Source organism: Glossina fuscipes, unplaced genomic scaffold, assembly GCF_014805625.2.
Source record: "Glossina fuscipes isolate IAEA_lab_2018 unplaced genomic scaffold, Yale_Gfus_2 1, whole genome shotgun sequence".
NCBI classification, from domain to species: domain Eukaryota; kingdom Metazoa; phylum Arthropoda; class Insecta; order Diptera; family Glossinidae; genus Glossina; species Glossina fuscipes.
In genome coordinates, this window is record NW_023998415.1 from 4,799,899 (window position 1) to 4,805,898 (window position 6,000).

Below are 6,000 nucleotides of genomic sequence, written 5' to 3' on the forward strand. Positions count from 1 at the left end.
GATCAGATTTTCATGAACTATTTAAGAAATAATTTAATTGTACGGATCAGCTATGATGGCACTGAGTGAATTACATTACTCATCCGCATAAGTAGCCGAGTAGATAAGATATTGCGCGATTATCAAGTCAGTGTTTGCGAGTTCAAATTAAATCAAGGCGGTAGCGTTTATTTTGGTCACAAGTATATAGTGAATGATTAGACGGTAATAAAGACATTACACTCACTACACTGCGCCCCCCTCCCCATCTCTTTCTCTTTCTTCACTTCACGTATTACGCGAACAGATGAAATGCTGACTGAGTGATTGTTAATGTTATTAAAAAAATATAAAAAAAATTATCTTACTCGCACAACAGTATTATCAATAATTGAAAATCCTTCCTGATCACCACCGTGCCTACGTGTATACGCAAGAGTGGCCGCTTTCATAGAAAGCAGAAAGAAATAGTAGTTAACGTAATCTAGTTAAATAAAAGTTTCAAGTTTCTGCGACTATGAAAGTGCGGGAATTAGGGAAAATTAAGGGAAATACAAAGAGAACGATAAAAGTGGTATATGCCCCGTAGTTAAGTAATGGAAATGAAAAAGGAAGAAATTGTTATAAAAACGTGGAACGAAGAGACTAAATTAAACTGAAATATACTCTCAAGAGGCACATTTTTGCAAGTGTTCTTGATTCTTCTATTTCTCTTCATTTTTTTTTTTGTTTTTTTTTTTACTTTTTCTATCATAACTTTTGCTGTCTCTCCTCATAGTGTTGCCACTTTTTTTTATTTATTTATTTTTGTTTTTTTTTAATTTTTTTTTTTGTTTTTTTTTATTTTATGCTTTTAAAATACCACTTCAATGCGTGTCATGCGTCACATGAAAAATTATGGCAATCTAACCATGATATGAGTGAACGCCTTTGGTAGCTAAAATAGATGATGCTAGAGTGGAAGAGAATATGCTGTTTTATTGTGCTATAGTCCCTTCAACAGCAAATTTGACATTTTTCATACATTTTTGAATAAATAAAATATTTAAACGATAAAAAGCACACTAAACAGTGGCGAAAACGTGTCGCTTAGTACTGATTTATGTACGCTGTCATTTATATAAGTAAGGCAGAGAGACCTAGTTAAAAAATTGGCGCATTTTACAGCTATCATAAAAGAATAAAAAGGAAGGAATAATGTTTTTTTACTTTATATTTATATATACATTTTTTCTTATATTTTTTATTTTTTTTATTTTTTTATTAAATTTATACAATGGCATTAGGATTGAAATGAAAATCAAAGAAATTCAAAAATCTCTGTAGACTTGTGTATGCCTTTGTAAGCTCTATAACTGGAAATATATTCATACAAGGGTTTGTGCGAAGTTTGTCTGCAACACCCAGAATGACTAGAGCCAAGGGAGAGTCAACTTTTATTATACCAATCGATTCAAGGTCACTTTTTAAATTCATCTCTGATTCGATTTAAGCTCGTCTATCCGTCCATCTACCTGTATAGTTTTCTTGAGTTCAACCGACAAAACGTAATTTTTGAGATATATATTAACGAAATTTAATGCACTGGCGCGTATTAAACCATTTTTAGACCCACTTCCCATATAACGCCTTATTTTGAAAAGTCTTTATGATTGAATCACTGTAAGGTAGTAAGTGAGGTTTTTGTTTGTTTTTGCAATGCATTCATTTTTCAAGCTGTTAAGTTCTCGAATACAGTTTGACCAATTGAATTGAACAAAAACAATAAATCATAGATAACATCGGCACTTATATGCTTCCAAGTCATCGAAATAGATATTCTTCTAGGACAGGCATTGTCGAGTCAGTCGAGGCCGGCCCGCTACGTTATTCAATTAAGCAATTAATTCAAATTTCTCGCACACAGTTGCAATGCTAATTGTACCTGGCTTCCCTATCGCACACCTAACTGTGCAGCCATTAAATATGAAATGGCTTCTGCTTTGTTCATTAGGCCATAAGATGAGCGATTTAAAGAGAAGGAAAATTGATAGAAAATACCATATTTTGAACCAAAATTTGAATACTATTTTGGCCCCTGCCATGATAGGAAAATTAAAATTGGCCCTTTGATGGAAAAACTTGCCCGCCCCTGTTCTAGAGGTTAAAGGATCAAAACGATAAGAATTTAACCGATTTATCGAATCAATTATCCGAGCTTACTTGTTAAAATATAATGCACGGAAGGTAAAGCATAAATCTTATAGATCCCCTAAAGCATTGAAAAGGATTAAATTCCAGATATATGTAAGCATGTCGCTCTGTTCGTCCTTGTAATTTCTGTTGAAAAACGCTCTTCGGACAAATATTGAAAATTCTTATAAGTAGATTGGTATTACAAATAAGCTAAATCGGTCGAGGAAACAGGCCCACAATATCGTATCTCAGCTTTTTAAAGCGGAAAAAATTGGTTTTGCTCCAGACTCACTAGTTATAGCAGTTACACCTAAAATTTCAGCGCATATTCCATGGGCATGAGGATGCTTTATGAATGGAAAAAATCGGCCACGCCTATTTACCTATCCGAAATTAATTTTTTTTTTTTTTTTGCAAAACCTTTATAACATATATATAAACTCTTGACCTGTGCCAAATTCGGAACCATACTTGTCTATTCGTCTGTCCACCTGTCCACTTGCTTCGCCGCACAATATGAGTCCTGTGCACGAAAATGAAGATAGCGCCTACAATTTTGTAAAGCAATTTCATCATGATTCAAACCGGTGAAAGAACACATCTGTAATGCTGCGTAAACTAAGAAAAACTTTGCTTTCCGGGTTTTTGACTCATTACACTCAAACGACACCAGACGCGCAATAAAAATTTTCACTTTTATTCCATCTATGCCCAGCCAACGTTATCAACTGTGAAATTCAATTTTTACGTTTTATCTTTTTTTTTACCTTTTTTAGTATAAGAGCAACGGTAACGGGTACAAAAGATTCAGTCACAGCCGAATATAATTTTCTTGCTTGTTTTCCTTTAACTGCGAATTTTGAATTTCGTTTCCAATCCAAGCTTATGCGCAAATGATTCATTGATTAATTTCTAATGAATAATTACTTCCGCAGCAATGTCATAAGATGAGATACCGCAGTACCAGTCTTGCACAATTTTTTGAAGAATAACCCAACAATTGGTCGATCAAAGATTGGCACGTCCAGAACGGAAACAAGCAAAGGATTTGCATGCTACTTAGATTTTGGACGAATTTTCATCACACACACACACACACACACTATAAGTTTCTTTATAAGGCTGTGAAGCATTATTCACTTTCCTTGAAGATTTATTATGGACTATAGTTGACTTTTTCAGAATTTTCACTCATTTTCAAAACGAAATCGCTTTCGCCTGAATTAATAGATATCATGTTTTCTTTTTTTTTTTTCTTTGGACGCGTGTTATGAAATGGCTTAACGGCTGATTAGTATTAGTCGATGTTACGCGGCTCTTAAGCCATATTTTGGGGAAAACGCTGTAAAAATTTTTCTTTAATTCAATACATGCAAACTGGAATTACTAACTTTTTCATAATGATAGCAAGGATAATTATGACCGAGTCATTAACGGGTATAAAGAAATGACGGGTAAACTCACCTGAGTGTTAGTTAAACTTTGTAGAGTAAAGTTTAGACAAAAACCTCTGCTGCATGTTATGATTATATTTTTACGCTTTATGCTTATAAGCGTTCACACCCACAATTACACATACACATACACACGCGTACGCACGTCCATTCATGCTTTCATGTAATAATAATGTTAAAAGGCTTTTAAAGGACATTTCCGAGCGTGTGCTAATATGTGTTTTGATTTTATTTTTAATCTTTTTTAATATTTTTTTTTTTTTTTTGCTGGGCGCTGTCTTATATGGTTGACAGTTGTGACGATGATTTTTTAATTAATTAAATTGACAAGTTTGGTGTTTGTGTAAATTGTGTAACATTAACAGTTTTAGCAGAAGAACTCGTATATGCACAAATGCACAGGCAAACAATAGCATACATTCATACATACATAACTATAGACATAAAAACATATGTATGTGTATGTATATATAAATTGTAATCTAGTCATAAAGTGTTGTAAAGGCGTTTGGTTTTGGCACAGCAGCCGGCATTAATGCATTCGTACACATATGCAAGCGCACACATGCACTCACTCTTAGGCACACAAACGATGGAAAAGCTTTTTTGCTTTTTCTGCTCTTAACTGACTTCACTTTGCACTTTAGTCAAGTATGTGTAAATTATTATCAACTTGTGTCTGTCTTTTTTCCCTTACGTTTCTTTATATATGCGCGCATATATATATATATATATATATATATATATATATATATATATATATGGATGTTTGCTCTATTAAGGCTTGTGGTCGCCTACTACCAGCACAACATTAATATAAAGGAAGAATAAGAATTTCTTAGACTCGGTCAGCGCCTGAGTGAATAGATTGGTTTAGGTTAGTTCTCTAAAAAAAATATTAGGAAGGCGGGGAAATAGTAAATTTTGTATTTTATGCTTTTATTTTTGCTATTACTTTCATCTTTGAAAGCCTACTAAATCCACACTTCACTTTCGTTGGATAGAATCTTCACCGGAATCGAACTAGTTTTGTGAAACAATTCTCTTAACATATATAGAAATGAATATAAAAGCAGAAAGAACGGACATAAACTAAACTATAACATTAATCGACGTGAGAAATGTACCTCTCCGTCCATTCAGACACAACTTTAATCTCAGATTGCTCATTGACTTAAATTCAAATGTCGTCATTGTCTGTCTGTTTGTTTGTAATTAACAAAATCGTAATATTTGTAAAATCTGCGCTTAATCTTATTGATATGTTCATCGTTCTAATAAGTTATTACATAAGCATGTATGCTTATTATATATGAGATGCATTGATAATAGTGTTATAGATACTGCAAACTATGCATTAAATAAAGTTAAAAATCTTTAATTCATAAATAAAGATTTTACAGACTCGTTAACAATGGACTCAAGCCAATCATCTCTGTTTGCTTGTCTATTCTCTAGTATCACTTCAAAACTTCTCAATATATCAAAGGTGAGTTGAATTTTTCCCCCCTTCACTCTTTTCATTTCAAAAATGAACTCTTAATCAAGATCAACAATATTTTGAAGACGAAAAAAATGTAACCTTTAACGCTATTTGTGTTATCGCACATATATATACATATATATATTTATATATATATATATATATATAGTGTAAAGTATGATACCCTTCGACTAATGTACATAATGTATATTTGGCTTCAGATATGTCAAGTCCGCGCGGTGTACGCATTATGGTCTGACTTTACGCGAATCGCGGCGGCATACGTTCGCGTGGAAAGTACAGTTAGACGAAAGGATACTAATGATTACAGATAGATATGTTTAAAGAAAATGCTTCTTTTTTCCTTTTTCCCTTTCTTTCGAAATATATTCAATAAAGCTTAGCATGTAAGTGAAGAGTGGGTGTCAAAGGAGTCGGTGTGGACCTAGTACAATTTTCATCTTGGTGTTTTTTTTTTTTTAAGTGTTTTATTTATTTATTCTTCTTTTTTTGTTTTTTGACTTTTCACTAAAAATAGGTATACGCGTATGCGTTGGTGGTTGGATGGATGATGATGATGATGATGGAGTGCTAGAATATTTCTTATAGCTTTTTATTCAGAGTATGTTAAGTGTGTTCTTATTTACACACCACGGAGACATGAAGGTACATACGTGTTTGTTTTTGTTGCGAACTTTTGACCCGATTTGACAACGTGCATCTTTTCTTGCTGCCTTTTGTTGTTGGTTTCTTTTAATTTTTATATTTTCATCTAGTTCATATGTGTGCGTAGGTCTTCTATCTTTTTCTTATTTTTTATTTTTTTGTTTTTGTTCCTTTTAATATGTTATTCACACACACACACACATATATATATATATATATATATATATATATATATATATATAT

The 6,000-nt window shown here is 32.7% G+C and overlaps 1 long non-coding RNA gene across 1 annotated transcript in view; it reads right to left on the minus strand.

Annotated features, from left to right (window-relative positions):
- The window catches only part of LOC119631614, an 88,155-nt gene extending 82,202 nt beyond the window's left edge, over positions 1-5,953 (minus strand). Inside the window, exons 1-2 of the long non-coding RNA XR_005246700.1 lie at positions 5,766-5,953; positions 3,619-4,494 (exon numbers count right to left, since the gene is read on the minus strand). This is a non-coding gene — a long non-coding RNA (uncharacterized LOC119631614). The remainder of the gene's footprint in view (positions 1-3,618; positions 4,495-5,765) is intronic.
- Between the last annotated feature and the right edge of the window lie 47 nt (positions 5,954-6,000).